The 16,077-nt window shown below is 40.0% G+C and overlaps 1 protein-coding gene across 6 annotated transcripts in view; it reads left to right on the top strand.

Moving 5' to 3' along the window:
• Nucleotides 1–16,077, top strand: part of mllt10 (MLLT10 histone lysine methyltransferase DOT1L cofactor) — a 195,559-nt gene that overhangs the window by 122,937 nt on the left and 56,545 nt on the right. The window lies entirely within an intron of this gene.

Raw genomic sequence — 16,077 nt, 5'->3', positions numbered from 1 at the left:
TCTCCTATGTGGGACCTTGTCGAAGGCTTTCTGAAAGTCGAGGTACACCACATCCACTGACTCTCCCTTGTCAATTTTCCTAGTTACATCCTCAAAAAATTCCAGTAGATTTGTCAAGCATGATTTCCCCTTCGTAAATCCATGCTGACTCGGAACGATCCCGTTACTGCTATCCAAATGTTCAGCAATTTCGTCTTTTATAATTGACTCCAGCATTTTCCCCACCACTGATGTCAGACTAACTGGTCTATAATTACCCGTTTTCTCTCTCCCTCCTTTCTTAAAAAGTGGGATAACATTTGCTATTCTCCAATCCACAGGAACTGATCCTGAATCTATAGAACATTGAAAAATGATCTCCAATGCTTCCACTATTTCTAGAGCCACCTCCTTAAGTACTCTGGGATGCAGACCATCAGGCCCTGGGGATTTATCAGCCTTCAGTCCCATCAGTCTACCCAAAACCATTTCCTGCCTAATGTGGATTTCCTTCAGTTCCTCCATCACCCTAGGTTCTCCAGCCCCTAGAACATTTGGGAGATTGTGTGTATCTTCCTCAGTGAAGACAGATCCAAAGTAACGGTTTAACTCGTCTGCCATTTCTTTGTTCCCCATAATAAATTCCCCTGCTTCTGTCTTCAAGGGACCCACATTTGCCTTGACTATTTTTTTCCTCTTCACGTACCTAAAAAAACTTTTGCTATCCTCCTTTATATTATTGGCTAGTTTACCCTCGTACCTCATCTTTTCTCCTCGTATTGCCTTTTTAGTTAACTTTTGTTGCTCTTTAAAAGAGTCCCAATCCTCTGTCTTCCCACTCTTCTTTGCTATGTTATACTTCCTCTCCTTAATTTTTATGCTGTCCCTGACTTCCCTTGTCAGCCACAGGTGTCTCTTACTCCCCTTAGAGTCTTTCCACCTCTTTGGAATAAATTGATCCTGCAACCTCTGCATTATTCCCAGGAATACCTGCCATTGCTGTTCTACCGTCTTCCCTGCTAGGGCCTCCTTCCAATCAATTTTGGCCAGCTCCCGCCTCATGCCTCTGTAATCCCCTTTGCTATACTGTAATACCGACACTTCCGATTTTCCCTTCTGCCTTTCCATTTGCAGAGTAAAACTTATCATGTTGTGATCACTGCCTCCTAATGGCTCTTTTACCTCTAGTCCCCTTATCAGATCAGGATCATTACACAACACTAAATCCAGAATTGCCTTCTCCCTGGTAGGCTCCAGTACAAGCTGTTCTAAGAATCCATCTCGAAGGCACTCTACAAACTCTCTTTCCTGGGGTCCGTTTCCAACCTGATTTTCCCAGTCTACCTGCATGTTGAAATCTCCCATAACCACCGTAGCATTACATTTTTGACACGCCAATTTTATCTCCTGATTTAACTTGCACCCTAAGTCGAGGCTACTGTTTGGGGGCCTATAGATAACTCCCATTAGGGTCTTTTTACCCTTACAATTTCTCATTTCTATCCATACTGATTCAACATCTCCTGATTCTATGTCACCCCTTGCAAGGGAATGAATATCATTCCTTACCATCAGAGCAACCCCACCCCCTCTGCCCACCTGTCTGTCTTTTCTATACGTTGTGTACCCCTGAATATTCAGTTCCCAGCCCTGGTCCTCTTGTAGCCATGTCTCAGTGATCCCTACAACATCATACTTGCCCATGACTAACTGAGCCTCAAGCTCATCCACTTTATTTTTTATACTACGCGCATTTAAGTACAACACTTTAACTTCTGTATTTACCTCCCCTCTCACATCGTTTGGAGGATGACAAGGTTCTGCATGGTAGGCTGCTCCGGAAGGATAGATTGCATGGGATCCAAGAAGAGCTAGCTGAATAGATAGAAAATTGGCTCCTTGGAAGGAAGCAGAGTGTGATGGTGGAAGGTTGCTTTTCAGACTAGAGGCCTGTGACTAGTTAGTGGTTTGTCTCGGTATGGTTCTGGGCCCATTGCTGTTTGTCATCTATATCAATGATTTGGATGAGAACGTACTCGGCATGATTAGCGAGTTGCAGATGACACAAAAGTAGATGGTATTGTAGATAGTGAAGATGGTTGTCAACAATTGCAGCAGGATCTTGATCAGTTAGGCAGGTAGACTGAGGAATGGTTAATAGAATTTAATATAAAGAAATGTGAAGTGTTGATTTTGCGAAGTCTAACATGGGCAGGACCTACAAAGTGAGTGGTCGGGCTCTGGGGAGTGTTATAGAGCAGAAGGATCAAGGAGTGCAGGTACCTAGTTCCTTGAATGTGACATTGCAGGTGGTCAAAATGTTTTTCGGCACATTGGCCTTCACCGGTCAGAATATTGAGCATAGAAGTTGGGAGGTCACGTTGCAATTATATAAGACGTTGGTGAGGCCTCATTTAGAGTATTGTGTTCAGTTTTGGGCACCATTTATAGGAAAGATGTTGTCAAGCTGGAAAGGGTGCAGAGAAGATTTGCGAGGATGTTGCCAGAACCCGAGGGCCTGAGCTATAGAGAGAGGTTGGAGCGCGAGAGGTTAAGGGGCGATCTTATGGAGGTGCACAAAATCATGAGAGGAATAGATCAGGTAAATGCACAGAATCTCTTGCCCAGAACAGGGGAATCGAGAATCAGCGGATATAGGTTTCAGGTGAGGGGGGAAAGATTAAATAGGAACCTAAGAGGTAACTTTTACACAAAGGGTGGTGGGTGTATGGAACGAGTTGCTGGAGGAGGTAGTTGAGGCATGTACTATTGCAACTTTTGAGAAATATTTCGACAGGTACATGGATAAGATAGGTTTGCAGGGATATGGGCCAAACTCAGGCCGGTGGGACTAGTGTAGATGGGACATGTTGGTTGGTGGGAGCAAATTGGGTCGAAGGGCCTGTTTCCACGTTGTATGACCCTATCCTTCAGGTCTCCCTTGAGGAAGAAATCTTTTGTCCTTGGCTTATATATGACTCTAGATTTACAGCAAGACAGTTAACTAACCACTGAAATGGCATGTAGACACAAAATGCTGGAGTAACTCAGCGGGACAGGCAGCATCTCTGGAGAGAAGGAATGGGATTACAAATAGCATTACAGTTTGCTGAATTCAATGACTGTTAGGTGTGTGTGATAAGAGGATGGTTTTATGAGTAATGTACGTAGCAGTTTTGGAAATGTTGAAACCATTTTGCACAGCAAAGTCATGTCATAAGATCATAAGTGATAGGAGCAGAATTAGGCTATTCGGCCCATCAAGTCTACTTCGCCATTCAATCTTGGCTAATCCTTCTCTCCATCCTAACCCCATTCTCTTGCCTTCTCCCCCCTAACCCCTGACACCCGTATTAATCAAGAATCTATCTATCTCTGCCTTAAAAATATCCATTGACGTCCTCCACAGCCTTCTGTGGCAAAGTATTCTACAGATTCACCATCCTCTGACTAAAGAAATTCCTCCACATCTCCTTCCTAAAGGAACGTCTTTTAATTCTGAGGCTATGACCTCTGGTCCTGGACTCTCCCACTAGTGGAAACATCCTCCACTCTATCCAAGCCTTTCACTATTCGATAAGTTTCAATTAGATCCCCCCCCTCATCATTCCCAGGCCCAGTGGCGTCAAACGCACATTCTTGGGATCATTCTTGTAAGCCTCCTCTCACCAGACTCTCACCAGAGCCAGCACATCCTTCCTCGGATATGGGGCCCAAAATTTCTCACAATACTCCAAATGTTGCCTGACCAGCCCCTTTTCGAGCCTCAGCAAGTTCCCACAAAGTCAATGTGATAGTGACCAGTTAATTTACCTTTATTCCCATCCCAATTTTCTTTATCCCCTTCTTCTCGAGCTTCACCTGCTTTCCTTCTAAATTGCTCTTTTGGTGATTCAGCCAAGCTAACAATTATCAATTTTGATATGCAGTTTATCTAAAAAGCTAGTTTATTGGCTTCGTTTTGAGAAGCTACTACAGTAGAGCCACTGGGTTATTTAGATTGGGATGCTTGCTCACATAAGAGAGGAAAGATGAGAATATTGTGGAGGAAGATGAGGTGCATGGAATGGAGAGTAGGTTAGAGGTCAAGTGAAAATGAAGAGGTAGAGTGCAGAAAGGTAGAGGAAGCAAATTTGAAAATGAATGGGCTATTGGGGAGGTGCAGGAAAAAGGAATTCTTATTGTTGAATGCAGAAAATTACGATAAGGGGAGAAATGAGATTTTAAAAATTCGAGGTAAGAAAGTAGGAAAAACTTAGGAAGAAGGATAATTTATACATGGGATATGGACATTGCTGACAATTACAGCCTTTAGTTTAGGTTGGATAATAAATTGCCTTGAACTGAAGAGGCACTCACCTGTGATGTTATAGATCAAACAGATAAGGACAGTGAACTTCCATTTCACTGCCCAAGTCGTCTTTTTATTGTGTCCACAAATGCTAGAAGTTGTGTTTCAGCCAAAACTGAACACAACTCTTAGCAATATCATTGTTCTGCCCAAGTGGTCCATGGCTAAATTTCTCGCTTCCACCTATCAAATTTTTGGCTTGTGGGATCATTTTCACTTGGGAAAGTCATTTATTTTTAACATTGCTAATGGAAACAGGTCTCTTTTCACTAAATTCTCTGTGTACTTTGAACTAGTGGATCATCAGCTCTCTGCACCAATGTTTCAAACTTTATTTAACCCAATCACTGTATGGTAACTGCTCTGCAGGCAATTGTTTGTACAGGGCTACACATTTAAAAAAAATATATAAGCTCTGTGAAAATTAGAATTAACTTATAAAAGTGCAATTGAAAACAAAGAATGGTAATTTCAACTAATGAGATTTCATCTGATTGGCTGATTGAAAGATATTACCGCTGCACGATGAACCGCTACCCGGGTTCACGCCAACCATTGATCACCCATTCTCTCTAGTTCTATGTTATTCATTTTTACATCCACTCCTTATATACTGGGAGCAATTTACAGATGCCAATTAATCTATAAACCCGCACATCTTTGGGGTGTGGGTGGAAACTGGAGCACCTGGAGTAAACCCACGCAGTCACAGGGAGAACATGCAAAAACCACATAGATAACACCCTCATAATAGTGCATGTTCTGATAAATGCTATATATTTGTAAATCTGTAATGCACGTCAGAGTCATACAGCACAAAAAATGCCCCATCTATGCTAGTCCTACCTTCCAGCATTTGGCCTATATCCCTTAACCGTTCCTATCCATGTGCCTGCCTAAATGTCTTTTAATTCTTGTATATTACCTGCCTCAACTACCTCCATTGGCAGCTCGTTCCATACACCCACCATCTTCTGTGTGGAAAAATTGCCCCTCGGGTTCCTAACAAATAGACAAAAGACAATCTTTCCCCCCTCACCTTAACCTATGCCCCCTGGATCTTGATTTCCCTACTCTGGGTAAAAGACTCTTTAGGGTCTGCATTCACCCTATCTATCCCCCTCATGATTTTATGCACCTCTGTACTATCACCCCTCAGCCTTCTGCCCTCCAAGGATTAAAGTCCTAGCCTGCTCAAACATTCCCTGTATGTCCCACATGTCCTGGCAACATCCATATAAATCTTCTCTGCACTCTGCTGATCCTTGTCTGACTTCATAATTTGAGAATGTAGTTGATCAAAACACAATTCCTTTTCCGTTTTTAGATTCTACAATTCCTTTCTTCTATGGTTATCTTTATCTATTGGCTACATTATTTTGTCACTTTTCATTGTTTTTACATCTTTCATTCTTGCTATTGCTTCTTTGCAATAACTGTGACAAAGTATATAGCATATTTTGAATTCGCATTAGTAATTTGCTCTTATCTTTAACAAAGTATATAAAGTAATAATACTATTTTTTTTCTACCTCCATTGAACTTCCTTGGTTCATTATTTCCCTTAGTCTTTATATTTTCTAGTCAAGAGTGTTAATTATAATATGCACTGTGACCAGAACAATAAAATTCTTACTTGCTGCAGGCACTTTAAATGCGATAACACAACGTTTGTAGTAGTTCAATGCTGAGGTAAAGTTGTGGTTATGATTATGAAGGGTGGCTGAAGAGCCTAATAATTGATGGAATGAGTCTGTTCCCTAACCCGGACACAATGGTTCTCTTGGCCCTGCGCCACTTCCTGATGGTACCTGGTAACCTATTGAATCTACACAATTTCTGTACCACATTCCATTTCCTTTTTGCTGTCCTTAATTTTTTGTCATTACTCTCATCTTTTGAATCTCAATAAATGTGTCTCCTTATCCAGGGACTGCGCTGTTACTCACGGCCTTTCTTTGTATGTGTGAATCTAGTTTGAAAACCAAACTTTCATTTAAACAAAGGTCTCGACTCGAAACGTCACCCATTCCTTCTCTCCAGAGAAGCTGCCTATCCCGCTGAGTTACTCCAGAATTTTGTGTCTACCTTCTCAATCCAACTGATTGGTCTTTAAAATTCCAAGATATTATTTTCCTCATTCTTTTTTCCCAGCCATCAGGGTCCCGACCAAAATATCATCTGTCCATTTCCCTCCACAGATGCTGTCTGACCCACTCAATTCTTCAAGAAGGTTGTTTTTTGCTCACATCTCTTTTTGCTAATTGTTCTTTATTTTCCTTCAGATTTTTGTTTTATTTCAAACTATGTTGTGGTCATTCATTGTCTTACATTTCCAACTTTGTTCCTGAATTTAGACTTTTCTATATATTTAAGCAAAGAATGGATAGAACATATGCAGCACAAAGCCATTAGTCTAACAATGATTCAAGTTTGATTTCTGGACTGCTGAATTAGCTAATCTCAGCTTGGGTGGCAGCGAGGGTTATACAATTAATCTAAGTGTCATTGGACGCGGAAAAGAAATCACAAGCCAGGGTTCTTGCCTCTGATCACAATTCGGTGACTCTGAATAAAAAAGCAAATGCATGAATATGGCAGCAAGCTTTACTATAATGCACTGCCACCCTTGTTAAATAACCTACCCACACGTTTTTCAGTTCATGTCAGAAGCACGACTATTTGGATGAACTGCTGCCTACTTGTGTGGCTTTGCATTCTCGCTTTTGGAAAATTGTTTTGACACTAAGTATGTAATGATCACCAAAAATGCAAATCCAATTGGTAACCAGCCTACCATTAACATTTTTAACTCTTTTGCATCTTTTTGGCAGAATAAATCCAGAAAGTTGCTGCTGAAAAATAAAAAAATTAAATTTGGTTGTGGGATCCATTACATCTTGTTTGCATTATCTATTATAGCGTAAGTTCTCTTGCGTTACATAACTAATGTTAAAATTAGCTGCGGCTCTGATCCTACAATGGTAAATGAACCTATGTATTTTTTATACATGTAAAAGGAGTTGCTAGTTTGGGCATACAGGATGCCTATGCACAGTGATTCTGCACAGTTATGTTTCAGATGGGTTGGGGTATTGATGAACTGTGAGCCAATGAAGGTGCAAAGTGTTACATATTGCGCCTGGTTGTTCAGCCAGCCCTTCCTTGTGTCACTGTATGAATGAAGGAAAGTTCAGTCATGGTTTACCAAAATCTAAACCCTCCCCCTTCTTTATGTAAGTCCTTCTGTGGGCATTTCTGCATTAGGCGAAACAATGGTGCTGAATATGTTAAGCCCCTAACAATTAGGGAGCAGTTTGAGGCATTGAATAATGTCGAATGATGCAATTGAACCTGACAGCTTCAACAGTCAGCCTGCTCATGGGACCTTAAAGTTGTTCACACTTGGTTTCATCTCTCATCACACGCTGTGTATTAAAACCCTGCTGGTGGGGAGCTCAGAAAGAAATGGGGCCGGTTGTCAGGAGACCCTGCTTAGTGCATAACTTGTATGGGCCATTGGCAAAGAGAAAAATTGCTTCTATTACTTTTTTTTTGCATTCGCCATCCGTTTGTTTGTTTTCTGTTGACAATGCAATTATTGTTCTTGAGGCCATTCCCAAAAGAAGCTTTGTTGCTTTCAGTGTATTATAAATTTATATGTCCAGAAATCTGCAAATTATAAATGTTCCATCATATTTTAGCATTAAAGTAAACATGGAAAATGAAACCTATAGATAAATCCTACGACAAACCATCTATTATAAAACAAGATTAAATAAGTCAACATTTGGGATTGTGTGACCGTGCAGCAGAACATTCTTTCTGGATGTGATGACAGACTTGCTGTTATATTTTGAAATTCATTTTCAATTTAACCAATTTAGAGAGAAATCAGTTCGTATTTGTGATGTTTCTGATGAGAAATAATTCAGAACTTTGCAGATTTGAAAAGTTTGTAAGTTGCTGTGATGTGTTTATTCATTGGAGTAATTCTTTTAACAATTGCTTGTTATAAGTAGCGAATGTAAATTATATAATAATGATTTTGACAGCCCAGTTTTAGCACACTTTAAAATTTCGCTTGAATGATGAAACAATAAGTAGCCTTCACAATCATCTCCAACTATGTAAGGAACTTTAAAATTTTCCATGACAACAGTGCGATTTGTTTAGTTCGTAAGAGAAGCACAGAGAAATTCTGTCAGTGCTATCAGACAAATGTCTATACTGCCTCTACTGGTGGCAATAAATATTAGCAGAGCATTTTATACATATTTCTGGATTTTGTTTGAAAACTGTTGCTTCAGAAAGAAAACCTTGCATTTTTGTCACACAAATACTAAAATTCCAATTATCTCAATTTCTTTTTCTTTGATTGCAGAATGAACTCAATGCCTCAAATGTGGTCAATGCCTCAAATGTTTCAGTTCAGATTGTTGGTATTACCAATTATGCCATGTTTCTTGCAGATTTTATATTTGTCTCATTCAAACGCTAAGGCAAATGGAGAAATGTCACAATTGTAATTTTATCAATAATATTTGTGTTCTATTACGATATTTAAGAAAAGCAAAAATATTGTTGATTCCATCTTTCCCTTGATTTTACTTGCTTGTTAAATATGGTTTAACAAACAATGGCAAGTAAGAGATTTGCTGGGTACTGCTTTCCTAACCTTTTATATGCGTTACTAAACAGTAACAGTCCCTCAATTCTCTAGAAAACTTCATCTCAATGACCCATATCAGCAATAAATAACAACAAAAAACACAAATTGAAGAATTAAGGACAATTGATTGGGAAGAGAAAAAAAGGAAAAGCTTGGACTGATTAATAGTAAACAGATGAAATGGTTACTTCATCAGAAAAGATTTTAATGTAATTTTTATTAAATGGAGAGCAAGTTCGTGAAGACGAATTATTTGTGGTGGTTGATTTCTTTAAGGTTAATTTTTATTAGACGTAATATTCAATCACGTTTGAATTACTATAATAATCTTCAGAAGCTTTTAAAGCTGAATATTTTTGCCATGATCGATTCCTCTGCTCCAGACAAAGCTTTCAGTAGTATGTCTATCTTTCTTGTCACACTTTAATATTGTAGTGCCACTTGGAGTTCTAATCTACTGTAGAATTTTCAGCATTGGTAAGTGCATGCAAAGAAAATAATTTTTATATTGAATTGGATTATGTGAGGATTTGGCTAGGAAAATCTACTTGATGTCTTTAAGGTTTTATTTTTGCTTGTTTGGCTAAAGTCCTAGAGCTTTCAGAATTGTGGTTTGTAACATGAATGAATACAAACTTCGGAAGAGCTAACTGGTTGTACTGTTGGCTGACTGCCAAAATTACAGTTCAAAGATGGGGTTATGATAGAGCTGTGATTTATCATTTAGTTCTACATTGTGAAAAACACATACTTATGATGCCTTTTTTATTCCAGTAGAAGCTTGTTTGACTTCCGTCTCTGAAGTTAATGGAGTGATTTGCAGTTTTTCTGAAAATTGAGCACAGCAAAGGAAATGTAGCATTTTAGGGCCTGGTGTTAGAAGTAACATGTTCTGACCTCTGCAGACAGTTTATAAGTGGAAGACCTAAGCATTTGACAGACTTAATAAGATTTAATAATTAGTAGGATTATTACAAGTTCTGTGTTGCCAAATCATGGTGTTTATGGCTAGGCTGAAAGAATAAGATTTAATAATTAGTAGGATTATTACATGTTCTCTGTGTTGCCAAATCATGGTGTTTATGACTAGGCTGAATTAAAAGCAGAAACCACAGTTTCATATTTTTGCCAATGATTGAATGAGGTTACATTTCAATTTAGTTAGGACTGTTATTGATAGAAATTTAGAAGTGTGCCTTTTGATAAATACATGATTTTTAAAAAAAGTTTAAGCTTGTGAAGTAAAACTTATTAAATTTTAAACTTAATAAATTTATGCGGTGGACATAACTTTCAATCATAATTTTATTTTGGTTTTGTCATGATTTTCTTGCAGTCATTTATTTCTCCCCTCCTATGCTAATGGTACAAGGGCACTCTTGGGAGTAAATGTTTCCTTGAGGGTAGATTTGTGTGTATAAACTAATTCAATGCATGCATTACAGTCGAGCACTGTCCTTGCATCTTGCTGCATAAGTTCGGAGTGATTATTATGAGCATGTGTCCTTGAAGTATTCCATATTTGACATAAAGATATACCTCTGGTCACCACAGATCAGCATTTCAAACTTGAAATTTCTTTGGTCTCTAAATTTCAGTACTATTCCATGTAATGATTTATCGAATGAACAATATGTTAGAAATCTTTCCAGTAAATAATATCAAGCCCACCGTCAATAGCAAGTACGGTGGGAGGAATGTGACCAAAAAAGACAAAGTTTACGCGTGCAGTTCTGGTTACCTCATGACGGGAAAGATGTGGAGGTTTTGAAGAGAGTGCAGAGGAGGTTTACCAGAATACTGCCTGGATTAGAGGGTTTCAGCTATAGGAAGAGATTGGATAGATTTGGATTGTTTTTTCTGGAACGTCAGAGGTTGAGGAAAGACTTAATAGAAGTAATAAAATTATGAGACGCATATATAGAGGAGACAGGCAGAGCCTTTTTCCCCTAGGGTGGAAATGTCCAACCCTAGAGAGCATTGCTATAAGGTGAGAAGGTGAAAGTTTCATGGAGATGTGCAGAGCAGCTTTTTCACACAAAGAGTGGTGGGGGCCTGGAACACATTGGTGGTGGTGGAGGCAAATATGATAATAGCATTTAAGAGACATTTAGATAGGCACATGGAAGTGCGGGGAATGGATGGATAAGAATCATGCACAGGCAGATGAGATCATTTCAACTAGGCATCCTGTTCAGCACAAACATTGTGGGCCAGGAGTCAGTTTGGAATAATTTATGTGTAGTTCAGCTTTAACATGGCTTAGGTTGCACATTCTGTAGGGTGTGAAGATTGTTTCTATGATTGAATATGATATAGTTGGAATTATGGAGACATGGCTCCAGGGTGACCATGGCTGGGAGCTGAGCATGCAGGGGTATTCAATATTTAGGAAGAATAGACAGAAAGGAAGAGAAGGTGGGGTGGCGGTGCAGGTTAAAGAGGAGATTAATGCAATAGCAAGGAGAGACATTAGCTTGGATGCTATAGAATCAGTATGGGTGAACTGCAAAATAGCCAAGGGCAGAAAACGCTTGTTGGAGTTGTATACAGACCACCAAACAGCAGTAGGGAGGTTGGGGATAGCATCAAGCAGGAAATTAGGGATGCGTGTAGCAAAAGTACAGCAGTTATCGTGGGTGACTTTAATCTACTTATAGATTGGGCCAACTAAATTGGTAACAACGCTTAAGAGGGGGATTTCCTGGAATGTATATGGGATTGTTTTTTAAACCAATATGTAGAGGAACTGACTAGAGGGCAGGCCATCCTAGACTGGGTATTGTGTAATGAGGAAGGATTAGTTAGCAATCTTCTTGTACAAAGCCCCTTGGGCAACAGTGACCATAATATGGTGGAATTCTGCATTAGGATGGAGAGTGACATAGTTAATTCAGAGACTAGGGTCCTGAACAAAGAAATTAGACTTTGAAGGTATGAGACGGGAATTGGCTAGGATAGGCTGGCAAATTATACTTAAAGGGTTGACGGTAGAGATGCAATGGCAAAGATTTAAAGATGAACTCCAAAAATAGGTCATCCCTGTCTGGCGAAAAAATAAAACGGGGAAGGCGGCTCAACCGTGGCTAACGAGAGAAAGCAAGGATAGTGTTAAATCCAAGGAAGAGGCATATAAATTGGCCAGAGGAAGCAGCAAACTGAATTTAGAACTCAACTGAGGAGGACAAGTTTTAATTAAGAGGGGGGTGAAAGAGCATGAAAGAAAGCTTGTGGGGAATATAAAAACTGACTGTAAAAGCTTCTTTAGATATGTAAAAATATTAGTGAAGACAAATGTAGGTCCCTTATAGTAAGTGACGGGTAAATTTATAATGGGAAACAAGGAAATGGCAGAACAGTTAAACAAGTACTTTGGTTCTGTCTTCACTAAGAAAGACACCAACAATCTCCCAGAAATACTAGGGGACCGATGAGCTAGTGGGAGGGAGGAACTGAAGAGAATCCACATTAGTCAGGAAATGGTGTTAGGTAAACTATTGGGATGAAAGGCAGACAGATCCCCAGGGCCTGATGGTCTGCATCCCTAGAGTACTCAAGGAGGTGGCCTTAGAAATCGTGGATGCATTGGTGATCATTTTCCAATGTTCTCTCAACTCTGGATCAGTTCCTGTGGATTGGAGGGTAGCCAATGTAACTCCACTTTTTAAGAAAGGAGGGGGAGAGAAAATGGGGAATTATAGTACAGCTAGCCTTACATCGGTCATGGGAAAGATGATTGAGTCGATTATCAAAGATGTTATAGCAGCGCATTTGGAAAGCAGTAACAGGATCTGTCAAAGTCAGCATGGATTTATGAAGGGGAAATCATGCTTGATTAATCCTCTTTAATTTTTTGTGAATGTAAAAGTAGAATGGATAAAGGAGAGACAGTGGATGTGGTGTATCTGGACTTTCAAAAAGCCTTTGACAAGGTCCCACACAGGGTGACTTGGATAGGTTGGGTAAGTGGGCAGATGCATGGCAGATACCGTATAATGTGCATAAATGTGAGGTTATCCACTTTGGTTGCAAGAACAGAAAGGCAGATTATTATCTGAATGGTGTCAGATTAGGAAAAGGGGAGGTGCGATGAGACCTGGGTGTGCTTGTACATCAGTCACTGAAAGTAAGCATGCAAGTACATCAGGCAGTGAAGAATGCTAATGGCATGTTGGTCTTCATTGCATGAGTATTTGCGTTTAGGAGCAAGGAGGTCCTGCTGCAGTTGTACATGGCCCTGGTGAGCCGCACCTGGAGTATTGTGTGCAATTTTGGTCTCCTAATTTGAGGAATGACATTATTGCTATTGTGGGAGTGCAGCGTAGGTTCACCAGGTTAATTCCCGGGATGGCAGGACTGACATGATGAAAGAATGGGTCGACTGGGCTTGTATTCACTGGAATTTAAAAGGATGAGAGGAGATTTTATAAAAACGTATAAAATTCTTAAAGGATTGGACAGGCTAGATGCAGGAAAAATGTTCCCGATGTTGGGGGCGTCCAGAACCAGGGGTCGCAGTTTTAGAATAAGGAGTAGGCCATTTAGGACTGAGATGAGGAAAAACTTTTTCACCCAGAGAGTTGTGAATCTTTCTCTCCCACAGAAGGCAGAGGAGGCCAATTCACTGGATGTTTTCAAGAGGGAGTTAGATTTAGCTCTTGGGGCTAAAGGAATCAAGGGATATGGGGAAAAAGCAGGAACGGGGTACTGATTTTGGATGATCACATTGAATGGCCGAAGGGCCGAAAGGAGTACTCCTGCACCTATTTTTCTATGTTTCCTGCCTGCCCAGTGGCTCACTTACCTGAAACATGAGTAAAATGTGTAACTGGAAATGAATAATCTTTTGTGTCCCTGCATAGAGCTTGAATTAAGACATTAGTTATAGAAACATAGAAACATAGAAAATAGGTACAGGAGGAGGCCATCCGGTCCTTTGAGCCACACCGCCATTCATTGTGATCATGGCTGATCGTCCCCAATCAATACCCTGTGCCTGCCTTCTCCCCAGATCCCTTGATTCCACTAGCCCCTAGAGCTCTACCTAACCCTCTCTTAAATCCATCCAATGATTTGGCTTCCACTGCCCTTTTTGGCAGAGAATTCCACAAATTCACAACAAAGTTTTTTCTCACCTCAGTTTTAAATGGCCTCCCCTTTATTCTAACACTGTGGCCCTGGTTCTGGACTCCCCCAACATTGGGAAGATTTTTCCTGCATCTAGCTTGTCCAGTCCTTTTATAATTTTATGTTTCTATAAGTTCCCCTCTTCATCCTTCTAAACTCCAGTGAATACAAGCCTAGTCTTTTCAATCTTTCCTCATATGTCAGTCCCGCCATCCCAGGGATCAATCTCGTGAATCTACGCTGCACTGCCTCAATTACAAGGATGTCCTTCCTCAAATTAGGAGACCAAAACTGTACACAATATTCCAGATGTGGTCTTACCAGAGCCCTAGACAACTGCAGAAGAACCTTTTTACTTCTATACTGAAATCGTCTTGTTATGAAGACATGCCATTAGCTTTCTTCACTGCCTGCTGTACCTGCACGCCAACTTTCAGTAACTGGTGTACAAGGACACCCAGGTCTCGCTGCACCTCCCCCTTACCTTCCATGGAAAACTGGAAATATAGTTACAAATGGTGAAATAGATATTTCTAAGTGTTATTTTTGTTGCGTGGTGGGCATGATTCAGCCCACCCTGTCAATTCAATTGGTCTGACTTTCATTCTCCTGCACAAGAGGTTACAAAAATTGTGTTATTGGATGGAAACTGAGCTGCTAAAATAGCATATAGAAAGATTTAACATGATTGGGGGATGCACAGTGATGCAGCGGCAGAGACCCGGGTTCGAACTTGATCACGGGTGCTGTCTCTACAGAGTTTATACGTTCTCCCTGTTTATACGTTCTCCAGGTGCTCCGGTTTCCTCCCACACTCCAAAGACATGCAGGTCTGGAGGTTAATTGGCTTTGGTAAAATTGTAAACTGTCCCGACCGAGTGTGTTGGATAGTGCTGGTGTATGGGGATTGCTGGTCGGCGCGGACTCGGTGGGCGGAAGGACCTGTTTCCGTGCTGCATCTCTAAAGTCAAAAGTCTAAAGAGCATGTGACATGGCTTCCTCCATGGATCCGTAATTCTTTCCTTTTTTTGTCGTCTGCCTTTGAAATCCATTGTTCGACTCTGCTGACCGCACCTTTTTGGGTTGTTCAGAATTAAGTTGCAGAATTTTATTATGTTTAATGCCAATTGTCATAAATTCATTTTGGATACTGACCCTACTAGTGGATTCAATTGCCCCTCTATACACTCCCCACCATACTCCCCCAACCTCCAGCTCCACTCCCCACCCCCGACCTCCCATTCTGGTCTGAACAAAATAATCTTAGTTTATTGAGTCGCTCCACATAACAGAAGCATCTTATCCGTGCCCCATTTCTGAAGAGTTGGAATGAATTATACTCATTTCAAACAGGTCTGGATCAAAATATACACAAATCTGCTGTCACATGCTCTTGTTCAATTATAATTACTGTATCTTTCTGTATACTGTTTTAGCAATTCGTTGTTTCCTATTGTACAATTTTTGTAACGTTTTGTACAAGAAAACCACTAACTGTACAGAAATCAAATAATATATATTTTTGAACTAATTCAGATAACCTATTGTTGGAATTAGCAGAACTGAAGAGAATGAAGTAAATTATTTTTATGCTAAATAGTTGGGCAGTGGGATTAATTTACTGGGATTAATGTTTTGAAATACTGAATGGAACATTTACAATTATATTTATTGGGACCCAACAATAAGTTTGTAATCTGCGTTAAAATTTATCACGCCTGAAAATCTGCAAAATAAGAACTGACAATTAGAAATTCTATAAGTATGTGGTTCCTGAATTAGATAATCATCATGATAACTTAATAATCAAATTGACATAGCTGAATGCTATACTTCCGAACAGGACATCCAGAATATTGTTAACATTGAGTATGATTGCATCTTTAATGCTTGTACTTTGTTATTAATAAACACATTTCTGGCTTAGAAATTGTGAGGGAGCTACCTG

This window comes from Rhinoraja longicauda, chromosome 2 (genome assembly GCF_053455715.1).
Source record: "Rhinoraja longicauda isolate Sanriku21f chromosome 2, sRhiLon1.1, whole genome shotgun sequence".
Lineage (NCBI taxonomy): Eukaryota > Metazoa > Chordata > Chondrichthyes > Rajiformes > Arhynchobatidae > Rhinoraja > Rhinoraja longicauda.
Note: the sequence above shows the minus strand (reverse complement) of the source record. Positions and strands in the feature narration are given on the sequence as shown.